This window comes from Idiotropiscis lumnitzeri, chromosome 3 (genome assembly GCF_059441095.1).
Source record: "Idiotropiscis lumnitzeri isolate Australia: NSW breed Sydney's pygmy pipehorse chromosome 3, RoL_Ilum_1.0, whole genome shotgun sequence".
In the NCBI taxonomy this organism is placed as follows: Eukaryota; Metazoa; Chordata; class Actinopteri; order Syngnathiformes; family Syngnathidae; genus Idiotropiscis; species Idiotropiscis lumnitzeri.
Window position 1 is genome coordinate 15,709,760 of NC_142393.1, and position 27,738 is coordinate 15,737,497.

The 27,738-nt window shown below is 43.2% G+C and overlaps 1 long non-coding RNA gene and 1 other non-coding gene across 2 annotated transcripts; both read right to left on the minus strand.

The window, feature by feature from the left end:
• Positions 1–764: 764 nt before the first annotated feature.
• LOC148340105 (uncharacterized) lies at positions 765–26,912 on the minus strand. The gene is made up of 4 exons (XR_015842615.1): positions 26,785–26,912; positions 17,693–17,860; positions 5,464–5,491; positions 765–845 (listed from the first exon to the last, which is right to left on the minus strand). It is a non-coding gene; the product is annotated as an uncharacterized LOC148340105 (long non-coding RNA).
• A 754-nt stretch (positions 26,913–27,666) lies between these two features.
• trnae-cuc (transfer RNA glutamic acid (anticodon CUC)) lies at positions 27,667–27,738 on the minus strand. The gene has a single exon. It is a non-coding gene; the product is annotated as a tRNA-Glu (tRNA).

Here is a 27,738-nt window from a genome sequence, read left to right on the forward strand (position 1 = left end):
GCGCCCGCCAAGCGAAACTTAAAATGGCTGGCGCGCACTGATTCCTTTGGATGAAGTCCTTGTAGAATCACAGGCCACTTTTCCACAACAAGGCCGCTTTGGTGCTTTGCGGAGGTCAAGAGGTTCTCTCCCAGTGGAAATATCTAGGTCTGGTCGCTCCAGGAAACTTGGCCCTAGCGATGTCCTCTAGCACGCAAAGCAATTTAGAAACAATGCACAGTCAAGTCTGATCTGCATAGACAAAATGACAAATGAGAAATATCAAACTCTTCGCTGCACGGCATAAACGTTTCCTTGCAAAGAATAAACCCAAGCTCTCCCGGCTACTATTGATTTTTTTTTTTCTTCGTGTGATGTGAAACCAGCAATCAGCACTCAGGCTGGCAATAGCTTGAAACGGCAGCCGAGACGTCGATGAGTCGCCAACACATTTCAATTAGCCAGCCGCCCTGGACGATCTCTCCCCCGGGGCAAAGAGGGGAAGGGTGGGGTGCACTAAGCCCAGGTCCACATATGGTTCCATGCTCGCTCAAATCAATCAGATAAGGCAATGAAGGGCAGTTTATATAGGCTGCAGCCAACTGACTGATCTCGTTGGCGCTTGTGTCTGTCACAGCGCAAAGTAGAAACTCGTTTATGTGTCGATTGACACGGGCGGAGCAATGGTCACGTGGTTAAATGTTTCGCTCTTGCAAGTTCTTGCTCAAGCAATTCAGAACAGTTCACCATAAAAACACCATTTGCCTATAAAAGCCATCATTTTCCGTTTTTTTTCAGCTGGTTGTTTTGTATGAACAAGACTGGCACAGAAGTCCTCCAGGTTTTAATCCGTGTTAGTATCAGAGCTGTACAAAACACAGAGAACAAGAAATAGAAAAAGCAATGATAACTGTTCATTTCTCTGCTAACGGCATCGCAGCTGCCAACGCTTCCGTCTTTTTGATTGTGGTGAATGACTTGTGAGACACGTTATACAAACACTCAGTCAACCAGTTGCTCAGGTTGCTTTCGAATTGGCTGTCCTTCATTGTCACATCTGTCTGTGGCTCGATCATAAAAACATGTTTAACATTTTATGTTGTCGGCGTGATTGTTTTCCAAGCAGATCAGAAAGGAAAAAAAATACTCAACAGCCTCACCACAAGAGGGCAATATGTTTGGAGGAACCTCCAAACACTGCCAACCATCAGCACTTGTTGAATACGACAGTCTATGCATTCTCTCTTTCCAAAATGTTTTGCCATATTGAAATCTTTTTCAGGACTGAGTCATGCTACTGAAGGAATCTTGGATGGCCGTGAAGGATAGTAGTGGGACTGCTAACCAAGAGCACGAAAACTATGACAGTTGCTGAGCTCACGGTGCCCTAGGAGGAGTGGTTGGCCACATCTCACCAACAGAAAATGCCAAATACCAAGAACAAAGGGTTGCACACAACCATTTTCCCCACTCAAGTCCGCGGGTTCCCAGCAACATCCGAGCACTACTTCCTCCAGAGGGCTGAGCTGGAACCATCAAACAGCTAAAGAAAGTCACCACTGATATGGCCGTAGGTGGCGAGCCCGGCTCAAGTTGGCTATGGCTGAAAAGAGCTCACACTTAGAAGCTTTCAGCAAGTGAAGACTAGTCAGTCGTTGCTGGCCTACTCAGATATACAAAGTCAGGGACAAAACATCTGCGAAAATGAAATCATGGCTCACTTGATTTGGAAGAGTTTCCAACAATGTGCATGCTCCCATGAATACCATCTCAGAAGATCCATATCCTCATGCCGTTTCAGCCGGTGGCAAAGGATGTTGGATCTTTACTGCACCATAATGCTACATAAAACATACATAAAAAGCGGGGAAATTTGTTTGTGGGAGACATTCGAAGGGGCCTTCCATTTGTGAGTTCTAACATAATTGGCTTTTAAATGAAGCCTCCAAAAGATGCAGTCGTCAAGTTGGGACAAAATCCAAACACTTTGTCAACAATTATAGATTTTGCTATTTAAATGTTTTCCAACTTCTTGGGTTAGATTGGTGGATTAAACAAATCTGGATTTGAATAGTCCGCAAAGCAGACCACTAGATGGGCTCCAGCCATATTGTTTCATTTCCTGACAGCTCGCCTGAATAACAGATTGGTGCCGCCATGGTGTGTGCATGCATGCATGCATACATGCGTGCGTGTCTGTGCTGTACATTCTCCAATGAGGGGCCAGGAAGGGGGGGTTGCAGCAAAAGACACGGGGCCGCAACGACAATCTTCCACACCAACAAACCGACACACCATCTCACCCCCCGCCGCTCCACTCCCCCGCCCTGCCCCACAGAACCCTTCTGGCCTTTTGCTCCTCGCCTGGCTGGCGGCCCTGCATCACGCAGACACACCACAGGCTCCACCCCCCACAGCCACAACGCCCACACCTCCCGACATCCCCACTACACACACACACATACACACACACCGCCTCTCTCGATCGATACGGTTCTCTTCGCCTTTCATCTGACCAGAGCTTTAGAGGAGCCACACTTCCTGGAGCAAACCCAATACAGCGCCCCCTCCCAGTGTGTTTGTGTGTGCGTGTTTGTGTGGGTGGGTGGATGGATGAGTACTTTCCTCTATGTTCCTGTGCTTATGAATGAAAATAATTGGTTACATGAGCTCAAACATGCAAACTGGAAAGATTTTCAAGACTAAAAAGCAAAATGAAAAGTGAATGCTTGTCTTTATGAAGAAGAAAAACTACCGCAATCTACTACAACCCTTTTCTTCTCTTCACCTTCTCACATGATATGTAACCTTATTTGGGAATTAAGCTTATTTCTTCATCTTACCATTAAATGTGGAACCACATCTTATGAGTTGTCTAACAGAGCTGCAAACTGTTCGTGACTGTCCGTATATTGTCATGAAAATCACTGAACGTTAGCTTGTTACGCCTATTACAATTATTGTTCCATACAAGTAAAAAAAAAATAAGGAATCATGGTCACATTGCTCAAAAAAGTCTAAAACATGAAAAAACACTTAGTATATAATTGATAAATGTTTGACAACGCATCCTAATTCGGCCGCTCTGCTCCAATAAAGTTGTACAGATACATGTACAGTTAAAGCTACATATAGCTATGTATAGCATCGTCAGTCCGTCACCAAGTTCCGCTCAGTATTCCAAGCTGACCCATATGGCCCCAGTCCGTTCCTCGTCACCAATCCGCGTCAAGAACATAATTTCCACATCACATGCAGGTACCGCATAAGCAGAAATGCAAAAAATAAAAAAAATAATAAAAATAAAATAAAAACAACAAACGCGCGCACACACACACACAGTGTGGTTATCAGTGTGAAATATAAACAATAAAACAATAACAATATATTTGGGCTGCGTATCAGGTAAGCAGCACCTGCGTGTGACATGGTACCGCTAGAACAGAACGTTTCAACCAAACTGTTTGGGAGTCTTCACGGCGTCAGTCTTCAATCTCCAGACTGAAACCCCATAGAGCATGCATTTTACTGTCTTAAGAGGACACTCAAGGTATTTACCTCTCCACCATACACACACACACACACACACACGCACCCACACGCACGCACAAACTGCAACAACTGAAAGAGCCTGTGGTGAAACAGAAAGAGACTGTGGTGGAAGCCTGTAAAGCTTCACAAAGATTGCGAACATCTGATTATGTCAACACGTCACATGTTAGACATGGTTATGTCAATTCACAACTAAATATTATATATTCACATTTGTTCCAATATGTTTGCTTACCTAAAATGTTGGTGTGACAAATGTATTTTTTTTTGTTTCCACTCCAGCATACTTGTATGGACTCTCAGCCAGTATTGACTTTTCGTAAGCAAATGAATGAGATTTTGACCTTCTGTGACTGGTTTCATGCGTTTGAGTCCATCTGTTTGCAATGTTTGACGTAGGCTGCTACGTTAGCTTCTGGCGTCTGGATCACTGCCACACGCTTGTCGCATGTGATCAAAAGGTAGAGTTATGTTATGTGAGAGTTTTTTAAATTTGATCATATATTAGTAGGCCAATGGTTCAGGGTTGATTGCTGCTCTTCATTTGACGTTAGAGAGAGTTTGAAGAGTGTGTTACAGTTTTTAACAACAATGGCATGGTGTTTTCACAGATTTGTTGATACTATTCTTGTGCTATAGTTTGTAAATGTTATTTTTGATTGTCCATGCGATCACAGAATATGACATTTCAATTCCAACTGAGCTGTGGAGAAAGGGGAAGATTAAATACCGATGCTTCTTTCTACCACTTTTTAAGCATGTTGAGTCTGTATATTGTAGATGTTTGTTGTCTTATATAAAATTGTTTGAGTTACTGCGTACAATCATGTTTGAAAAAAATCTTTCATTTTTTTTTCACGTGAAAATTAATAATGTTTAAAAAAAAATCTTGTTCATGTTAATATAGTTTTGATGATCGAATTTGGACTCTGGAAAAAAATCATTCCACATAGAGTGAATTACGTCAGTGGGAAACTCATATGAAAGGGGGGATTTAACTGACACATTTGAAGTGTAACCTGCATGAACAAACATGAATCATTCCTAAATTCAGCATTACACGCAAATTATTTCTTCAATATTTAGAAGGTATACACAGGGACATTTTCTCAGTCCAGTGGTGCAACATTAAGCGCCGCATTTTTCAGGTGCGTTAAGGACACTTTACTGTTCCCTGCGGTCAGACGGAGGGAGGAGCCGAGTTTAGGGGGGGGGGGGGGTGAGGGGGGGTGTACAGGAAGGTACTTGGCAGGAAGATGAAGAGATGAAGATCAAACGGACCAGCGTGAGGGTGATTAATGCAAAGGGAACATGCAGGGTGAAAGCAAGGCAATAAATCAGCCGTTGGGCCTCCATGCTAATTGTAATTGAAATTAATTAGTTTGGTGCATGGTGTCGTGAAATGCAACTTGTCCAAGGGACATGACGCTTTGGGTACCTTTGAGTATGGCATTTCCTGGTCAAGGTCAGTGCATCATTAATGACCATCAAAAAAGGTTTGGATTGCACATTGATGAATAAACTAACAACAGAATATTTATTTGTTAAAGATTGACAAATTGGCAGTGGTTGAGTGATTTCTTTGTGTGTGTGTGAGGGGGTGTTAGGATTACCATAACCCACATTGTCCTTTAGAAGAAAAAGTGCACAGAAAATGTTAACATTAACATTTTATGTTTTTCAAACACTCATATCTCTTAAAAGGGCAATTTAGCAACAACGAGTACTTGCATACTTCCTGTTTGTTTTGGTCCAACCTGTCAGTAAGTCATTGCATTCATAGATGTATAAATTGCAGAGAGTCATATATTAACTCACAGTCCATCCCTCATAGGCAAGCAGCTAGCTGCCTTTTCATTAACTCAACAGCTCACTAGCTAATTGGCTCTTGCACAGACCTGCCCGCGTATGTGCGTGTTTGTGTGTTTTTACCTGAAGTGAAGGTCAGCCAGAGATGGACCTGAAGAAAAAAAAACATCATACATCTTTCCACGCTTTACAATTTTGTGTAAATTGATGATACCACGAGCATATCATGAAATACAACCAATACGCATGTTAAAAACTAAAATACACAATCAAACCATATGATATTGTACGTATGCTTAATGCAAAGATAGAATGCAAAATACTATAGACGGATTGACAGAAATTAGCATCAATGTTGCAGGAATTATTAACCTTCAAGGTTAATACACGTGGAGCAGTACCAGATACAAACATACATTACTCACAAGCCTCCTGTATATTCTCTCAGCTCCAAGGGAAGAACGACTATCAATTAAGTCTAGTTGGGGATCTTCTCTTTTACTCTTCAACTTTCTTATATTATGCTGTATGTTTTCCAGTAGAACCCACTGCTGCCCAGCAAGTTAAGGCACAATGTGGTACTACACTGAAGGTACGCACCTGGACTTATTAGTACAATAATACTAATACTGCAAAAATGCATTAAAAATGATCACTTAAAAATCTGCAAAACATGAAAGATAAATTGCGATATAGCCTGGGTTCAACTGTATAGTCATAGCTGAAACAGATAAGAGGGATGCATGTTGTGTTGAGGACCCAGTGGAATTTTTCACAACTTGTTCCACTGTGGGATTCAGTCCCCATGTTCTGATCTAATAAATTGCCCCCACGAGACTGCAGATAGCAGCCTTGCTGCAACAAAATAACATCAGCTGCTGCTCATACTCAAAGAACACTTGAGAAGTGGTCTTCATCAGTTCTTCTTACACTTCGGCAGTGGTCCCCTACCTTTTTTTTGCCACGGGCCGGTGCATACAAGTCCGTAACTGTTGCAGACCAGCAAGCCTGGATTGGTGTTGGTTGACTAATAAAATGCTGCAACAAAAAAGGCTTGATGTACAGCGGTACCGGTTTAATTCATTCCTCGACCAAAATTATGACTCAATTTACTTGTATATTGAATCGGCGTGGGCTAGTGAGTACAATCAGTAGCATGGCAGGTCAGTCTCCATGAACTTTTCGACGGTAGTTATGGTAAAGCTGCTTGCGAGTGTTCTCGCCTCACAAAACAAATGGCCGCCAAAAAATACCCACCATGCGAGGTCATGACACACTGGTCGAGGTCCTCATTTGACTCAAAATGTTTTGTACGATTTTCAGAAAATTTCTGATGAGGCGTGGGGCCATTGTCCGAGCTGTCGGGGCTGTTTGCTCGCAGCACCACACTCTCTGTTAGGGCCAGGGGCTTTTCTCTGATTGCACACTCCCTCCACCACAACCACAACCACACCTCCCCTCCCCAACCCCCTACGCCGTCCTTCCCCTCCGTCAGGAATCTATATTTCATAAGCGAGCTGTGGAGCTCCAGCGCCCAATTATCAGCAGATAAGGCGCAGGAAGCCCTGGAGCGCCGGCACGGCTATTTAGACGGGCGGCGGGAGGGAGGGAGGCAAGGGGGAAGGGGGGAGGGGGGAGCGGCAGAGCGAAAAGGCAGGCAGGCAGGCAGGGACTCAAACCCCCCAGGGGTGCGTCGCCCTCACCACGCTATTTTTTCCCTCCCTTCTCTTTTTTTTCCCCCACTCCCTCATTGACGCACAACCCCCCCCACCCCTGCTGCCACCCTCGCTTCCCTCCCCCCCATCAGCGGCAGGGTTCAATTAGTGCCGGCGGCGGCAAGCACCCACAGCCCCGCTAAGCCTGCGAGCTGAAGCGTCTATCAGCACACACCAACAACACGCAAGGCTGACTTCATCCAGTGCGCTTGCGTCACAACTGACTTGCAAGAGCTCAGAAGACCAGCTATATTCGACTTTGCCGTTTTTTTGGGTCTGCTGTTGTCTTCTGTGGTTGTTTTTAATTGAACATAGATAGAAATGCAGTCTGCAATCATAGCAAAGTGGAATCTAATGGTTGACTATGACCATATGCCACGTCGAGCCGTCACCTCATCACAGCGGGGGTCAAACTTGATGTGCCTCTCACGTTTTCAGACCCGATGGAAAAACAAACGGCGACCGGCACCGCTGAGCAAGGTCAATCAGGGGTCAGGCACAGCTCATGGATACGAGACGGATATCGATTCACGGGGACAGGCCGCAAGCATGCGTACACACACTTTCTTTCCCCTCCTCTTTTTTCTCTGCAGTCACAGGGCAGGCGTCAGCCAATAGATCAGCCAGGGGCAGGAAATGGCCCAGGTCAGAGGGGACAGTGTGTGTGTGCGTGCGTGCGATGAAAAGACTAACAGCCTGCTGAAAGCCACTCTCAGACAGAGCTGTTCAGGACCTTCTGGCTTTGTCAATTCACCTCGAATCAGCAAAGAAAAATCGCCCCGGCCAAACACTGCTGGCTTCTATTTTACTGCCCCTGTGTGTCCAACATCTCCACACACACACACGAGTCAGCCACTATCATTAGGATTTACGGTTGTCCAGAGCCATGCAAGTCATTGTTTGTGAGTGCATCTATTTAGTACGCACGAGGGGTGCGTGGTCTTGGTGCCATGACACAGGGATAAGACGGCGGCGAGGCGAGGCCGCCTCACGAGGACCAGAGGCTCAGCTGGAGTCCTGCACGTACAGCGTCAGCCGGCGCGCAGGGCGTCATGTGTGTGCATGTGCCATGTATGATTGCTGTGCATGACTGAATCAGTATAGGCCTGTGTGTGTGCGTGTGCGTGCACATGTGCCTAAATGTGCATGTGTGTATACTGTATATGTGAGAGAAAGTCAGAGGGCAGTGAAGCGGAGGAGGGCAGGCGACGCTTCCAGGCATAGAAAGCAGGCCATCTCCCACTATGGACAATTTCAAAGAGAAAAGGGGGGCGGCTGAGGGGCGAAAGAAGTGAAGCAGCCGAGGATTCCAGCTTATAAGAGTTCATTTGCATGAGATAAGCTTTTCTATTGTGGTCACGCCTAATAATAAGTGCATATCACAGCAAGTCTAATGGGGAGAGTCATACAATGGTGTTCAACGGTCGTTTTGTTTTAGAACGCAGTGGTATTGCCAAGGTCACGCAATCTATTGCGCGATAACGTCCAAAAAACAGGTTGTTTGGATTTCAAAACACTAGGAGAGGCTTTGAATGCGAGTCCACTAACTTTATTGAGCGTCCGGTGTATTGTGGACCCAGCATGGTCATGATGAGCATTTGCAATGTTTTTTTTTTTTTTTTTGGCCGAACCTAACCACCCATTAATCGGCGAAACACCCACGTATTTGCAAGTCAAGGCAACTTTATTTGTATAGCATTCAATGTGCTTCACACAACCAAAAGCAAAGCTCCTAAAACAGTCACAAACAGGACCAAAGTAGCTCATTAAAATGACAAAAAAAAAACTAAAAACAAAGGAAAAGAAGTGAAAAGCAGCTTTCTGAAATTACTTAACAACCGAAGCGTGAAGCTGATTGTAAAAATACTGCTGCGTCACCATGTTTACTTTGAAACCTGGGCCCTAGGAATTGACCCGGTTCTGCAGACCACAGAGCCCTACTGGGTTTATATTCAATTATCATTTCCTTAATGGATTCAGGACCCAAACCATTCTGTGATTTATAGACCACTAGGAGAAATTTAAAATCTATTCTACAGCTGACTGGGAGTCAGTGTTATCTTTCTGAATGGAGAAATGTGTTCTGATCTCTTTGTTCTGCTCAGAACCCAAGCTGCTACATTCGGAATGAGCTGCAGCTGCTTGCCAAGGAGTGTCAATTGTTTGCGTATTTTCACTATTAGTATCTTCTTTGTTTGGGGTTTACAGTACACCTACTATAAAGCCCGGTTATGTAGGGATTTTATTTTATTTGTGTTTAACTTTTATGTATCTACATAAGGCAATTGAAAACAGATTGTGTTTTGCAAAACCAACCTGGCAAAAGACAGCAGACTTAAGAAAGGCAAAAATAAAAGTTTAAAAAAAGGAAACAAAGGAAATGAGCGCCAGAGCCACGTTTGCCCTCTTCGGCAGCTTGTTGAACCTTCACAAACATTCACGAACAAGCTGCTGTTGGCCACACTTCACACCAAGATACTCACACGCAGACTTGCTGACATAACGACACCCCACCAGGCCCAGTCTCTAAAATCTGACATACACGTACAGCATGTAGTCTCGGAGGATCGCATAAACCGAGGCAAATTTGGACAATGAGAGCGACTCTCATTTGACCGTCTTCTGCACCGCCGCAAGATGGCGACACTGTGCTCAGTTGGTAAAAGAGTCGATGTAGTGTAGAAGAAGAACAGAGCAATACAAGCGACCAAGGAGAGCCACGCAGCAGCTTTCATTCAACGCCAATCTCCATGGAAACTAAGGCTTGACTGAAAGACTGCGTGAATTTGGACACTGGCATGCAGTCAAGGTGCACTGAAAATTATGCATTGTGGCCTTCAAATTTGGCCTTTGGCGGACGCAGCCTACGAATTTGGATTAGCTTGTAGCAACACATGTGGGACAAACAACACGTTTCTTGATGGTCTTTCCAAAAAAACTCTCTGGGAAAAAAAAGCAAAATTTCTGAAAGAAGGAGCATCTTTTCTGTCCCCGGAAGGAACCACATTTTTTTTTTGTTGAATTCTGAACAACCTGAAACATATTGTACTTTTTCATGTATTTTTGTTTGTACTGTTTTTCCAGTAGCCTCATCAGAGGATAACAAGCTGAAGACAAACGACAAGCTCACAGCAACAGCAAAACAGTTAGGAGGAAGCGAACTACCCCAGTTGACACTAATTCCACGGCGAGAGTCCCCCGGCAGCTAACTTCAGACATCTGTTTTCAGTTTGCTTGCAGCGCTTTGACGCGTTTCCTGTGCTGCTGCTTCACGCAGGGCCGGCCACGACGCAACTCTTCCAACGCCACCAAAGCCAAACCCTGGAGACGATCAACTGCATGACTTAGCGGCCCACACATAAGCACTTAACAAACCACATTAAGGGGGAATTTCAAATCACGTATCGTTTGGCTAAAAAGCTTGAAGATGAACATGGGAGAGAGATAATATCATCATATTGATGATCTTTTCTTATCGCCTCAAGAGATAGATGAGGGGATGAAAAGTGATGATCAAACAGCAGCAGAAAATGAAGCTTTTGAATATATGTCAGTAAATCAAAGGAAGTTAAAGAATTGAAGCTGAACTTTGGCTGATATTCTTACTAATTCGTGAGCAAATTACGTAAAAAAAAATCAATCACCTGGGTGCAAAAATGATCGGATTTTAAATGATCTCATTGATACCCAGCTCTTAATGCACCGATTTTTTTCTTGATAGATGGAAATACCTGCATATTGAAAATACTCAAAGAGGACAAATTACTGCATAACTAAAATAATTGTTGATCATTTTGGTTGTCCTGGCTCCCCCTACAGCTTGTTAGACTAATTACATTTTCACGTACTTTAATTGGAAACTTTCCTCAAGTTTGTATCTTCACACAAAGTTCCTAAAAACTGCAGTGGTTAGTGATAATCTGAATTTTTGACCAACATTTGCTACTTAAACTGCCAAAGAAAACCATGAATTGTGATCTCTTGATTTTCTGGCATCATCACCAGGAATGCTGATATTTACGTTTGACATCCTTGTGATTTGTGATTTGCATGCAATCGGCTACGAAAGACAAAGGTCAGCAAAAAACAAGCAGATTTGATTTCAATGTTGTTTTGATGATCTCCTCACTCATTATTCAAGTATCTGCCTACTACACGCCCATCCAACTCTGAAAAAATGTCTGACAGTGACAACGTGCAAGTGTCTTGTGCAGAGCTAAAAACGTTGCATCAGCTGCCAACGTGAGAGGAGTTGAGCAATAATAAACTGCTTCAGTTTATTTTGGGGAAACCCATGAGCATTTCGGAACCACAATTGTGTTGCATTCGGACACATTTGGGGGAGAATGCATTAGTCAACAAAAGCTTTCACATGCAAAAAAATATATTGGTGAATGTCCCTTATTTTTATTTATGAAATGTGGCAACCCGAGGACTAACCAATAAGCTCCTTACCATATCAAATTAAGAAAAGAGAACCAGTCCGAGAAAAGCTTACTTACATTTGGAATATTTTTTTAAAATAATGAGAAAACAGCTCACTTAAAATTTCAAGCATTTCTGGCCAATGAAAATTGTTTAAGAAAAGGGTATCCTGGACAATAATATTCATAGAGTACATTTTACTCTCAAAAGACTCCATATATTTGTTACTAGTTAACAGAGTTGAATTTGAGAGTAAATTTTTCAGCGTAAAATTCTCAGAGTGAATTTTACTCCGAATATTTTACTCTCAATTTGGACACTGCTTACTGGTAACAAATATTTGTTTTTAGAGGAAAATGTACTCTATAAAATTGTCTGCGTGCTTATTTCCAACAGAATTATCGTTCAAGTCCAATAAAAGAATATACATACATATACATATTTATATACAGTGAACCCTCGCTACTTCGCGGTTCACCTTTCGCGGGTTCAGTGCTTCGCGGGTCTAAAAAATATTCGGGGGCATTGTAGTTTCGCCGAGCGGCACGACGGGGCGCTGGAGCGGTTAGACGGCCGGCGTGCGCCGAAGAAGAGCGTGGGCGAAGAGGAGAGTGGACGAAGAAGAGCACGTTCCCCCGGGCAGATCGGGGGCGACGTTTCACGCGGTTCGGACCGTACCAGAGCTCCGGCCAGCGTGCGTGGCAGTTAAGCCGAAGAGGAACAACTTCCGCCCGGGCACTAGCGGGGCCACATTTCGCTCCCTTCGGGACCGTGCGAGAGCTCCAGAGGAGACCGGCCGGCGTGCGTGGCAGTTAAGCCGAAGAGGAACAACTTCCGCCCGGGCACGAGCGGGGCGACATTTTGCTCCGTTCGAGACCGTACGAGAGCTCAGGAGGAGGCCGGCCGGCGTGCGTGACAATTAAGCCGAAGAGGAGCACCTCTTCCGCCCGGGCACGAGCGGAGCGCGAGGCTGTCAGTTATGAATGAATAAATAAATAAATGAAGAATGCCACCTTTCATTTCAGAGGGCACACCGGACGGCGTACCAGCAGGTAAAAGTCGAAGTAATTAAATAAATACAAAAAGAAGTAATTGAATAAATACAAAAAGAATGGCTGGGGAATAAAAAAAATAATAAGTTTTAACAATAATTAGTTTTTTTGTTATAACATGAATTTCACTCTCTCTCTCTACCCGTATTCTATATGGTGTACTGTATACAGGAGGGTATACTGTATACCTGTATAGGTTTTTTTAAGCATTTTTGAAGGGGCGTCGCTACTTTGCGGCTTTTCAGTTTTCGCGGGTGGTCTCGGTCCCCATTAACCGCGATAACCGGGGTATTACTGTATGTATATATATATATATATATATATATATATACATACAGTAATACCCCATACAGTTTTTTTTCAATGTAAAATGGATGCCTTTAGAAACACTGCTGTTAGCTTACTACAAGTCAGTTATAGTACGCTCTCTACACGAACAGCTATCGTGTATTAAAAATGTGAACAAACGGCACAGTAAGTCATGTGACAAATGCTGCAGCGCATCCACAAAGTTTTTCAGTGAGGTGATTCCCTCTGTGGGCGAGTGGAAAGATGGTGAACCGAAATGAAGAAACAAAAACATGAGAAAAAAAAAATACTGCCCACGAAGGCTTGCAGCTCTGCAGAGGAGCACAACAACCTCACAGGTCACTCACAGGATTATGGGTAGTGAAAGTGGTAACGAGGGCGTGAAAGCATCGAAAGACGCAAAAGCACTGCAATGAAGAAAAAGAGAGGTGACAGGAAGGTGCTTTTGAAAAGGATTTCCTGTATTGGAACGACTCCCTACATGTACAGCTCACAGAACAATCTTTCAGTTGACACTAACCTGGTTAATGATGCATATCTGAAAAAAAACAAAAAATTAGACTTGTTTTTAACTCACTAGTGAATGACATGTTCTTAATTAACTTGGCAAAGCACAGGCGCTGATGCTTTGGGTTTAGTATACAGTGTTTGTATTTTTCCAGCATAATTCAAAACTTGTAAAGAGGAGGCAAAGTAGTAAAGCATCACGATTTGATAAAGAATCATGTGAAAAAAGGAGAAAGCATTTCTACCTCAGCCAAGCTTGCAGGTGGGAGGGCGAGTGATATCAAATCAGCTTGTTTGTTCGGTCAAGACCACCCATAGAGGGTCAACCCTTTTAGAGCATTTTGACTTATTTTTTAAGACCTTCTTTCACCCTTCTTCAACAAGAAAAAAAATTGGATTCTACTTTTTTCCATTTTTTAGTCATCAGCAGAAGAACATATTTGAGTGTTACAAAATTGAAATATTTCTCCAAGTAGCCAGCACAATCGTGCTTTTTGCTAAAAAGGAACCATATTGCTAGCGGAATCCTTGTCGCTCCAAAATCAGCACTTTACATGAGGCCCCTGTTATGATAAGTGTTACCACTGGGAGGCGCTGCTGTTAGTTGAGGACTGTGTGAACCAAGTAGAATAAGAACTGTTGTTGTTAACTTGGATGGCATTAAACTTGTGTGAATAAACGTTCTAAGCTGCAACCTCAGGCGTACTTTATCATTATTTAACACAAACACGACAACCCCGAAAAAGTATGTATGTTCAACCATTAAACGACATCAGTAGCAAAGCAGCCTTCGACCTTTACATTGCCACCACAATGTGTAACTGTAGCATGATGTTATTTATTTATTTTTTTTAATCAAATGTAATGAAAGTGTAAAGGAGCCGCACATCTTCCAACATGATCAGTTTTTGCCTTGCCACTCCAAAGACTATTTCTCCAAAAGTCTCTGGGATCATCAAGGCGTTTCTTAAAACAAGCTTTTGTGCTCTTGTTTCCGCAGCAGTGTTTTTCACCCCGGAATTCTCCCGAGGATGCCATTTTTGCCACGGATTGTTCTCATGGTTGACGTAGGGCCAGAAAGGTTTAATACTGCATCTTGTATCCATTTAGTTTTCCTTGTGAGATTTTAACAATGGCTAAATGATCTGAAACATTCAAAAGCGATAATATGCACCTTTGACACAGTCCACACCACAAGAAAACCACTCTGAATAATTTTTTAGAGACATCTAAGAATCTGGACTTTGAACGCAGGAGGGAAATGCTCAAATCTCTACCAATCCGTCAGCATGTGCGTGGCCCGCTTTAGTAGTGGTCTGTGTGTGGAATGTGTTTTGTTCCCATTCACTTTTTTGATGTGCATTCCTGCAAGAGTATGTGCCTACATTTGCGCAAAGTTTCAATTCCAAGGACAAAAGTTCAATTCAAGAATGAAATCACATTTAAGATGTACACACTTGGATGCATTATCATTATCTTATCTTATCTTATTATTCACGTAGTGTTTTTATTCTGGGCCCGCCTTCGTTTTTCCAATCTGTCTGGTGTGAGTGTGAACAAGGACAAATGAAAGTTTAAGGAGGCAGTATTGATTTGTGTTAAGGTCAGGGTCATCACTATCGAAAAAAAAATCAACAAACAGCCGCCAGCATCCTCCTTAGCGAAGCTGCTCACCTTTTGACCTGGTCAGCCGTTACCATGGCAAATGATCCTGAACCACAAGACCTATATTTCCACCCCATTGCAGAGCTCAACAGTGTTGGTGGGACAGCCACCAATTAAACATATCTACATTGTAAACGCCCGTTATACTTTAGGGCAGGGGTGCCCGACCCCAGTCCTCGAGGGCCTCTAACTAGCATGTTTTAGATGTCTCCTTCCTCCAACACACACTAATTCAAATGATCAGCGCATCAGCAAGTTCTGAGGAGCCTGATAATCTTGATCATTTGAATCAGGTGTGTTGAGAAGAGTGAAGATCTAAAATGTGCTGAATACGGTCCCTCGAGAACCGGGGTTGGACACCCCTCTTCTAAGGGATATGGACTGAACGGTGAAACAAATATTGAAAAATTAAGACTTATTGATGACGTTCCCTTCTAAATATTTATAATTGACAATATTCATAGTCTGAACCAGTGATGGGTAACTAAAATGATGGAGGAGGGGGCCCAACGTTTTTCCATTAGTGCTAGCTCACTTCCTAAACGGATGTATGACAAAAATGTCATTTTAAATATGCATATGTGTCTTCTTTTTTATCATAGTATCTAAACATATTTCATTTCTCTTAATACATTTCTCAATGCATGTATAAAAAAATGGTCTTCAAAAACAAAGGGTTTGAACAATCCACAAATAACCACATATTGTGATTTATTTTTTCTGCAGTGCAAAGCTTCAATGCACAAAAAATACCTTTTAAGGAAGGCACAAAACTGCTGAGCAGCAAACCAACATTATGTGCAATAAGTCATTTTGTGCATTTTAAGTTCGTGTATTACTTATCCCTTACGTACTTTTCTAGCCATTGTGAATCCATTTGAGTCATGACAGAACAAAAAAAAACATTTAATGTCTTTTTTTCCATTCTGAAATTTGATAACTTTTCCTAAGGTGACCCAAACAAACCCTGAAAAATATAATTGAATGTCTTTTATTTATTTATCTATTTTTTGGGTGCAGTCGCTACAAGGTTTGTGTAGCGTGAAGCTGTCCTTTCTCAAATTTAACGCGTCTACTGAACTGGATTTTAGGGTTACCAGTGTTAAAAAGGGGAAAATGGTGGTAATTGTGGAAACATTTAGATGTGGCTATTTTTCATAGCACAGCGCATTCAAGAGGATGACTGAAATGGTCCATAGAGCCGTCTGCGTTCCCCTCACATTATCACAAGGTTTGGGCAGAAAGAATGTACACATTAAAAACAAATCGCTTACAGATGAGTTGATGTCTAACAACTTGGGCTAAATTTAGCTCCTCTCAAACCAAAAGCTCTTACAATGGTCTCCATGTATTACTTCAACGTAATGCACTTCCTTGACACCAATTACAACATTCCAATTTGCCAGGGCTTTGGCGCCATCGAGTGGCATTGTAGGTCATCCGGGAAAAGAGCCCAAAAAAATGCGAGTCAGTGAATATTGAATGTGTTTGCGATGACTTTTGGCGATCACCATTATACTGCTCACATGAAGTACTGAATGCATTGCCTGTTGTAAATCATCACAATGGGCTGTAACGAACATCACCAGCACGTCATCAGTTTGCAACCATCCAACTCATGTTGGACTCCCGAAGAGATCCCTGGCTCACCCACTCTTTCCATCTCGCCCCTTCATCCCTCGCTCCCTCTCATGCCCCTCCCTCCCTGCGAGGCTGGCAGGCGGTGCGCTAACCAAGCCTCTGGCAGTGTGTTCCTATCCTGCAGGAGCCCTCAGGTTCCAACCTGTCAATATCTTAGCAAAGAATCTTGGCTCTGCCGTGGCTCAGTTAACTTCCTCACCCACCGCAAACGCGGAGGGAGGGGGGGGGCGGAAGAGGGGTTTCTGTCCTTCTGCCAACCCAGAGGCAAGCGCCGTCACCCTCAGCCCGTCACCGCACCCCCCAACCCTCCACCCTCCGGTCCCTCTGCAAACACACAGCGTGCACGGCCATAAAGGCCAGCATCCTGGCAGCCCCAGCGTGCAATATGGCAGCTGACGGCAGTTTTTCTGCTTGCTGACGTCTTAGATGTTTTGGATGGCGGTCACGTCGAAGCTCGCTGAGGTTAAAATGGGGGGGGAGGGAGAAAAGGGGGTTGGGAGTTTGGAGAGGAACGCTAGTGTCCTCAAAATTAGAGAGAGCAAAAGAGGGCAAAAAAGGAAGATATTTTGGAATGATGTAAATTGGGTGACAGAAACTCAAGGTGAGTTCTTAATGCTGGTCTGTGAACTGCACGCACATATGCCTCATCCCAACGTGTGACAGCACGTCTCTTGTGTGTGCGCGCTCAGACACGCACACGCGCACGCACACGCACACACAAAGTTCCTGACTGCAAGGCACCGCGGCTGTCTGCTTGGAGCTCAGGTTACTGCCAACCGGCGGGACAGACTTTATGGAAGCCTGCTCCCACACCCACTCGACCCGTCCACAAGGCTCCGGAGGAGGTATCGGGTTGCCAGTTCAGCGCCGGACAGGCTTTGCGCTGGCGGCAGCTTGTGATCTTGCTTTTGTGTGTGCGCGCGTGTCTCGGTGTGTGTGTGAGTGTGCGTTTTATCTCCCACTCTTTGAGGGTAGCGGCGCACAAAGCTGCCGTCTCCTCCAGGTATGTAGGTGTGATTTACAGTGCAGACGCCTCACCACACACGCAACCGCTTCCTCCATCGCACAGCAGGAATATTTGCAGCCTCGAAGCGCTGCCGCTAATAAAGCGTGATCAGGAGCTCGAAATCCAAACGAGACGATCCACACAGTTAAGAGTTGTTTTCAACTATCCACGAGCTTCAATCCATCAATGAATGGTCAAACCTGGAAAAACAAAACGCAAAGGCCAATAAAAGATGAATTCATCCCAATACTTTTTACAATGGAATTGAAAGGAAGTTGTGTATTGTTATTTTTTGTTGCTATTCATGATTTCTATAAGTCTGCTGTAAGCCAAGGAAGTACGTAGGTTAGTAGCAAATAGCTAGTGGTGATGGGTAGATGAGGCCTCATGAAGCGTTGCAGCATGATTAAATATATTATCTAAAATTTTAACACTTTCTGTTTGGCAAAACATGTGATGGCTCATAAAGTATGCGTGGAAGTTTGATGTTCGTGAATGAAATAAAAATTTAAAAATAAAAGTCTGTATGCATCTATGTAACAGTAAAATAAATAATACAAAAACTGACATTTTAAGCCAACTAAGCTCTCTGAACAGGTTTTAACTTAAATTAAACGCGCAGTGAACGTAAACATAAAAGCTAACATAACGTCAACATTAAAACACTGCTCAGAGCACGGCTCTAGTACTTTGAACAGTCTTTCAAAGTCCTCGTTTTTTCCCCCCACTATTTTAATCGGAATCACGTCTTTAGCAAAATAATAAGTCACTTTCCACCACTTGCTTGTTTTTTTTTTCATACGGAGTGCCCTTGTTAAATGACTGTTACCGTGAGTTGTGTTGGCTTGCCGCTGACAACTGCCTAAGGCTGCCGTGTGTCTGACCTAAGTTTGGTTTGACTGTCGACGTAGTGTTTTGGGTGCCGTCTCCACAAGTGATGACGTAAACAGGTTCGCCGTGTTGCCATCCGACGTTCGAACGGAGTCTCTGCAAATAACTTCGGTTTACGTCTTGTCCTCCGGGGAAAAGCCAAACCAAATCCACACTGTCCATGTTGAGTTGCTTTTCGGGACCAGCTCTGTTTCGTGGTGACTTTCCGCCATAGCTACCCGTCACACAAACAAAAAAGGGAATGTCACGTAGGGTGCACCGTGCTTGCTGTGATTGGTTGGTCGGGTACGCGTCAGCGGCTCTGAGCTGCCGTAGAGCTAAAGGTAATTGTAATGTGCCCTATAGACAATCTGATGATCTTTTGGCTTTATGAGATCGACAACTCGTTAAAATCCTTAACGATCTAAATATCGTCATATCACCCACCACTACTAGATCCTAAGGATTATGTGAACACTTTGCCCTTTTTCTGGAGAACTGTGTGCGGGAGTTTTCTTGTTTCCGTTTCCTCAAAGTGAGGTTATACGAAAAGACTCCCAATTCTTGACAGTCAAAGAGAGATAGTAGGCACTACGGAACACTGTAAAAAGCGTATTTTAATATATTTACATGTATTTAAATTGTGTGCAAGGAGTAAAACTACTTTTAAAATGTTTTTCATTAAGTAGTCTATTGAAGATGTTCAGGTATCGCGAGGTCCGATACATATTGACTACGATAAATTACAGCAGATGTTACTGTTCACATTCAGTTCTTGTCTTGGCGAACCCTCCCATGTCTAAATTTCATATTTTTTTTCTAAAATCTATAGTATTTGGCAGTACTTGTATACTATTTTTACAAATTATTTACCAATATAAAGTGACGAAAATGGCTATGCGCTCTTTGACAATGCGATGTTAATTGCCTAACAATTTTGTTGAAAAGCGAGGCTTTCTGCCCGATGCCACCGAATATATCATCTTTTTATTGCCTGATGATCTCAACGTTTACGTTGATATTTTTAAATGAGATATTATTCAGTAGCTGTAAAAATAGTTACTGAACTAATTAAGGCTTATTTTATTCTAATGTTTAAAAGGTATACAATGCATTTATTATTGTTGACGTCATTGTTGTTGCTGCCCAGTGTTGACACCTGTGTACTTGATTTTTTTTTGCATTTTTGTTGTAAGCACATGCGGGTTGTTTCAGAGGTTCATGAAATGGAAACTTAGACAATGTTAAGCAATATGTAAAAATATATGTTGCCAGATTTTTTTTTTTTTTTTTTTTTTTAAATCTGAAAAATAAATTGTAATTGGCCACTGAAACATGCAGTGTTACTCCAGTCTGGGTAATGTAGCAAAGGAGTGGCAGCCATGACGGAGGCCTGTGTCTGTACTCATGGCCTTAACTGTCTCTCTTTGGAGTTGTTGGCCCGGCAGAGTTGGGGAAACTGGGACGACACACAATCCCCAGTGCTTTACATCCTGTGACGGCATCATGGAGCAGCAGTCCAGACGTGCCACCCAGAGGAAGCTCATTCAAGCCACAGTGATGTCATTCTTTCAGTCACGACCCAAAGCTTGTGAGCGTGGCAGAGTGGAACATAAATTTTCTGGTAAATGGAGGTTTTCACTCTCAGCCCATGCCAGGGAAGTTGGCATTTCCGCCTTTTTTAGAAGAGAGCTGGAAATGCCAAATTTGAGGTTATACACTGCCCCCTATTGATTGGAAAAGTGTTGCAGCTGGAGCGTTCATGGGTAGGTTCTAAAAGGAGGTTCCACATCATCCCAACTGACGTGGTATTACAATAATAAAACCGAGGTGAACCTATAATTAAGACAATTTTCTCACTCAATCCCACATTTGTCACAAATAAAGTGAAGATCTTATTAATCTGATTGTGCTGTCTGCATGCTACAGAAACAACCCAGCTATGACATGAAAAGTGACCTATTTGCCGGGAAGGGGCACTCAAAAGGTCAATATTGAGGAGTCCTGCTATATGCAAAGACCTTGCAACGGTTCTGCGACTGGCTGGCTCGCTAGCGTGGCATGGAACGGCACTTATGAATAATACATGGAGACATCTGCCATCCCTGAATTATAGATCTGTGCCGTCCAAGCATATGGGAAAGGCCCAGTGAGCGCTAATGGCCAACTCCCCGTGACAAAATATGGGTTAGAGACACGTGAACGATAGTCGGGTCGTGCAACCTTTCAGTCATGTGACTGCGAGATGGACTGTAAATGTGATTATTTACATGTGAGCCGACACGTGTTATATGTATGTGTGTGTGTCGGCACCGCTACAAGTCTCCAGCACATGAGCTTCCATTGTGTCGTCTCACAGAAAAGCCACGCTGCAATATATTATATATTCCATGTTAGTTCTGCCACACAATGAACCATATGGCTTTGTTTTCTTAACCAAATTGAACTTAGCAAGTTGATGTAGCTTAAAAGGAACCTCACAAACGCTCCGCCTAACAAGCAGTGGCTGACGTCTTTGAGTCTTTCAATCAGGCTTCCTCCACTGAAGTGCAGCCTGCTTGAATATTCTATACGGCCTGCTTTAAAGAAGAGGGCGAAATAAGAGGGTGGCGGGGGGGGGGGGTATTAGCGTGCATTTTCTTTCGGCCCAGCTGAGCAGGAGGCCCGGCCTAGAAGGGACCACTTCGATCACTGCCTTTCACTGCAGGATTATCCTCTTATCAGTGCCGTAAAAGCCCGGCTAAGAAGCAGTGGTAATTAGCCCATCTTTAATTAACGAGCGCCTCGTTCCAAAGCCACCCACGGCCCGCGTCGGCTCCCGTTTGGAAGGCAGACAGCCCAGCATCAAGACGAGCAGACCTAATCTTGTTTTTGTCTGAGTAAGAAAGAGCCAAGGCGTAGAAAGAGAGCAAAGTTCATCTTCGGGCGGTCATACCAGAAAGCGAGTCCCCCGTGAACAAGCAAGCCTTCTCTTGCCTCGCATGTTTCAAGGTCTACTACCAGCTTTGAGTGCGACCATGCTGCCGTGCAGGAGCTTGGAACGTGTTGAGCTTCCAGTGTGTAGAAGGATTAGTGCAGTCGAATAATGCAAAGACTGACCATCACTCAATGGAACCATGTGAAGATCAAGGTCAAAAGTCACTTGGCGCGACAGCAGCGGTCGGGAGCTCCAGTTCCTTGAGAGCCATATCCTGCCTGTTTTGGATGAAACCCTACTTCAACACACCTGATTTAAATGATCAGGATTGTTTCAGGCTTCGACAGAGCTTGCTGATGATCTGATCGTTTGCGATTGCAACTTACTGCAATGAACTTTGATTTGGATCTTCTGTGTCATACATTTTGAGTCCATCTGTTTGTGCTCAGTTCTAGACAAGACGCACTGACTGAAGCTGCAGACTGCTAGTTTCTCGTGATAGCCTCTAGCTAACGACATGCTGACTGCCAAGCAGCCATATGCTTCTCACACATTATCAAAAGGGAGAGTGGTTTATGTCTGCTATGTATTCATGTTTTGCATTACACTAGGTGCTGAGTTAATTTTAGACCGATGTAACAGTTTCCATTAAAAATTGGAGCATAAGTTTTATTACATCATTACATGTATAAAGTGTTTAAATTGTGTTTGGCTACCTTGGGCTTGTATGACAATAGCTTAAAAAGAAATACATTTATTTCAACATGTATGAAGTTAACTGGATCAGATAGGAACTTCTTTCTACACTGATCATTAAAGTTATTCCCGTGTGCTCTTTTCTGACTTGTGACAATGCTGGTTAACATAGACAATTTATATGGTTTAAAACATGCATTTACTTTTCCATTTTGAAATCTAAACAACGCTCCTGAACGGATTGTGGTCCACCAAAGAGGTTCAGCTAAAAGGATGCTTATCGTCACAGACGGGGATGGAGGCAGACTGACTTCAACCAAGTAGGTGCATCCTCCTCCCATCACGTTTATATATGAACGGACGAACAATGCTGTACATCCCATGCACGTAATCTAGAACAACACAAGTAAGCTAATTTGAGCTATAGAACACCTCCGCTAAACTTTTCATGTCAAGAGATTGATGGTAGAAACCCAACATAAGATGCTACATTTAATTTCCGCATGAGTGGTGCACTAATTGCCAGATGCTAATGCAAAGCAAGCCACAAGGTCACAAGAAGGAGAAAACAGGGACAATGTGACGGCTCAAGACAAAAAGTGCTAAAGGGAGAGTTGGACGCAGAGCTGGCCCAGACCTGGCACAGACGGGGGGGGGTTGAGGGGGTAGGGGTGTGGGGGCGGCCCCAGCATGCATACATTAGCAGTGCTTAGGCGCACTAATTGCTTCTCACTTAGACAAATCTCCTGCAAATCACGACTGTGCCGCCAGCACTGCCCAGGCCCCCCGGGAAGTAGAGACGGCAGGCAGGCGGGCGGGCGGGCGGACGGAGCGGGAGGCAGAGGAGGAGGAGAAGGGGGGGGATGGCGGCGGCGGCGAATGAAGCGTGTGTTGCAAAGGCGCCTCAGAGCAGGATGGAGGAGGAAGAGGAGGAGGGAGGATGCTCCCTTGAGAATGAGGGAAGACAGAAAGAGAGAGAGAGAAAGAGGGATACAACTTCAACTCTTGTCCTGTCTTTCTCTCTCTCGCCATAGAAAAAAATAAGTACCCCCTCCCAAAACTTCTTCCACCCGTTTTACACAAGTCACGCTGCCAACAAAGCGCCCCCCCCCCACACACACACACACACGCGCGCACACAAAATCCCCCTCCTCTCTGATCTCACCCCTCCTCTCTCTCTCGCCCAACAGAAAAGTGGAGGAAAGATGAAACTCTACAGGGTGGGGGGATGGGGGGTGTTGATGGGGGACGCGGGAGAAAATCAATAAGACAGATGGATAGCCGGATAACAGGGTCCGGCATGCTTCAGCGGTGAGGCAATCCAGAGGGTGCCCACACAACTTCCACACAGACGGAGGCGCAGACAAAAACAGGACGCGGGGAAGAGCGTGGTGATCAGCCTCAGGAAGACGCCGTCATCCGCAACATGCGCACGCACACACAAAAACAAACACACACAAAAACACCAGCGCACACACGTGCAATGGTGAGACTTAAGCACAAATATCAAAACGTAGTACACAACAAAGCCTGGTACATGCATACCGATTTTTAACATCAACAGATTTTGAAAATGTGAGCAACTCCACATAGGATGAAGGGAAAAAAAAAAAAATCACAAAAACACAAAATTGTGTTCATACACTGCTTCAAGGTCTTCGAATTACCCACAATACATTGCCGGTTGACATATTGGTCGTCACGACCCGTTAACATAGCGTCATTTGCCATTGGTCATGCATAGTGCGTGCGTCATTGTTGGCTGCAAAAGGCGGAAAAGATTTCTATGGTCTTCTGAAAAGCAGTACAAACCAGACACTTGATGTCCACCCCAAAAAAAAATAAAAAAATTTTCATGCGAACTGTTGCCATTGGTTAGCATTATGAAGAGAGCTTCACATTTAAATGCAGCTGTTGTTTTGTGCATCATCGTTAAGATAGAAGAAGATAATTATACAAAACCCTGGACTGCTCCCTGTGAGTTGTTTGAAGGTTTATAATTTACCGTACCGTAAAGGTGGGCATTCGCTCAGACTGATGAAATAGCCGTCACTGACAGACGCTTGTTTTGCTCGCAATTGACGATAGACGGGAAACAAACAAAAAAATAAAAATATGGACGAAGCAGGTTTTTGTCCGTCTGTGTCATCGTCACTAACTGGGTCGAGTACCGAAAGACCTCTGACGATTAACAGAAACAAACCCGGTTTGTCTCGTGTGTTTGTTCGCAGGGGGTTAGTTAGAGATGACTGCATTGACGATACATATATGTGTAAGAGTGAGTACTCCGGTTTTCAAAAGGATCTCTGTGGCGAAGGAGGCATAACCAGAAAAGTTCACTTTTGCTATGATAACACAAATTTTAGGATAAATTTGTATTGCCATTTTTCTGACAGATATTGCGATTCTGATTTTATTTGCAATTTGTTTTTACAATGTACAGTGACATTGATTTACAAACATGACAGATAATGACATTATACCGTTAAAAACAAAATCTAAAATGCAAGGAAAGAAAAGACATTTTGTGAGGAATGGAATGGGGTCCTTTTTCAAGTTGTTAAAAATGGTTCAAGGCAAAAATATGTTACATTTTGTACTATTTCAATAAAAAATATTGTCCTTTAGCAAAGATAAATTGATTGAAAATATGATTTTGAGACCTATTATCATCTAGATCTCAAAACCCAGTACTCTGCGGTGCAATAATATATTGCCTTTATTAGTCCCACAATGGGGAAATTCGAGATTCGAACCCAGGCCTCCTGGGGAGACTGGGTCCTGAACGCGGCGCCTTAGACCACTCGGCCATCCTGGCAGCCAAACAATAGCAAAAAACATTGATGAGATGAAAATATTTAATATACGTTTAAACCTATTCGTCAGGATGACGTCAGCCGTTTGCGTGTAGACACAACGTCTTTATTTTTATTTTTTAACTAGTTTGCCGCTGGTTAGTGTGACCTGTTTACTGTAATATCCTGCTGATTCGTGAACATAGAAGATCAGAGTCTGTTAAAAAAAACGCAGCATGTTTCTGTTAATCGTCAGAGGTCTTTCGGTACTCGACCCAGTTAGTGACAATGACACCGACGGATAAAAACACGCTTTGTCCATATTTTTGACAATCTTGAAATTGCATTGTCTGAAATCACAGAGACCATCCGCTTTCCTGCTCACTGCAATTCTGAGTGAAATTATGGGGATGCATGGCCAGGTCATTCATGCATCAAATATTTTACCTCGATCAGCCCTAATTTCAATGTGACAAAAAGTTATTTTGAGTCTAAAATGATTGCACACCGTATTGCATCGCAATGTCACAAGCCTAGTAATTGTGTCCAATGTCTCCAATGTGTCCAAAACCTGTCCACAGTCATCACGTGCTTGTCAGCAGACAACAGTCCTAAAGTCCAGGGAGCTGTCAGAATACAGACAGAAAGTTCAAGAGAAGCATAGATGGACAAAGATATGCAGCCACCGCATGTTCATCTGCCTATGTGCCGAAAAGTACGGTTGCATCACTGGTCCAGTAGTGGAAGCACCAGGTGAACTTCAGAAGAACAGAGCGTCCCTTGACAAAAGGGAGGCGGAAACTGCTCAGGGAAGCGAGAGCGAACCCCTCCGTAACTCTAGAATACCTGAAGACGTCTCTCCAGGTCCAAATCCCAAATTAATGTTCTACATCCAATCTGAGAGGAAATAATAGAATTATGTATTGGCCATACTTTTTTATTCTGATTTTGTGATGTCTAACGTGATGCGCCTTCGGTTAATTCTACCACCATTGATGAGCCAGTCTCAAAAATGTGCTGAGCTTGTTTTATTTACATGTGAAATTGGATTCGAGTTCAGTACCAATCTGAATGCATGAACTCTCTTAGCGCTAAAAAGGCTGAATTATAAAGTGGGGTAATGCGTGGCAGCTGATATCCAAGTGAATTGTTCACCATTAATCCAAATCAAGTTTGGCCTGAATGAACTACAAGGCTGGGAGAAGTGCGCATTTAATGTAAAACAAAGTTAAACATCGACTGTGATGAATAAGTGACGGCAACAGGACTATGCAAGTAAATGTAATAATAATGTCACTAGCGCCATCTGCTGTGCGTCCTCGCTTCTGTCATTCAAGCTATACAACAAGCAAGTGCACAACGTTTGATTGTGGCGCCATCAAGCGACAATAAACCTACAGCTCGCCTTAAGGTTATAATTACAGAATTATTTCCAACTATCTGCTAGAAATTGCGCTTCTGAAAACAGCAGTAGAGTCATAATTACAATATTAGTTTGAGAAATGCAGAGCCCCATACTTGACCTGACAAAATAAATGAAGCTGTGAATACAATGGCGATGCAATGTGCGCACAAAATGCTAATGGTTATAATGTGTGAAATGCTCATTTGTGGGTTTAGTATCATTCTCATAAACAACTGCAAAACATTGTGACCCAAAAAGTCCCATGCCACATTTTTTAAAATCATCTTACAGTCTTTAATAAAAATATATAGTTCACAACTAACTTTAAAACTATAGTCTTTAATAAGGTTTGTGTGTTTGTTTGTGTGTGTGATATAAAGTGTGGCTAATGCTATTGTTAGCTTGGTTCACAACCAGCAGCTGTAAACGAGTAATACTTACATGATACTTTAACTTACTGGTCATCAAACTTCAGGCCATCTCTTTTTTTCAGTAATGGTCGCAGGAGCTCAAAAAGTTCCAGAGCAGCGAGAATCATTTCTCCGCCACTGTTGACGTGACTGACAACCCTATCACACCCCGAAAATGTCACGTGAATTAAGTTGAGTGGGTGGGTACTGTGGTTATAATAGTTTTTTTTTTTTTTTCATTTTAGTTAGTTTTAATTTCCTTTTGAACTTAGTTTTTTCCCCACATTTATTTAGCTTTAATTCGGTTTCAGGACTGTTTGTTTAGTTTCTATTTGTTAGTGTTTTTTTTTGTGTGTGTTTTTTTTAATTTGGTGTGTTTCTTGTGTGTCACATTAAAAACTAAACCATCAGCAATAAGCATTTTAAAGTGTGTCTGTGGCGAACTGACCAAAACTATTCTCAGTTGAAAATGGCTTGATTCAAAAATCATATTTTCAAACGCCTTGTATCCGCATTGCAAAAAAAGCACTCAACGTCATGTCATCAGTGTCAATTATTGAGAAAACAAGACTCAGCTGGTCAAAACTAGGCGGTCGGTGACGACACTTTCATCCGTTTCCGGGATTGGTCAAAACAAATGTTTTGTAAGCGTGTACAAATTGCCGCATTTTTCAATCACGGCGAAGTATTGCACTGATTGTTCGACCACTTCCGAGTAGATCACATTGGAGCAGTTGGAGAAGTTTATAATTACACTCTATGGAAAGCGCTTTGTTGTAGCGCCAGCTGCTATGAAATGCGTTTTATAAATAAATAATATAATAATAATAATAAATAAAGTCGTATTGATAATGTGGAGAACTTCTCAGTAATTCAAATAGTAACGTGCATATTACTTGTTTACCAAAAGGAGTTCCCTGACCGGGAATCGAACCCGGGCCGCGGCGGTGAGAGCGCCGAATCCTAACCACTAGACCACCAGGGA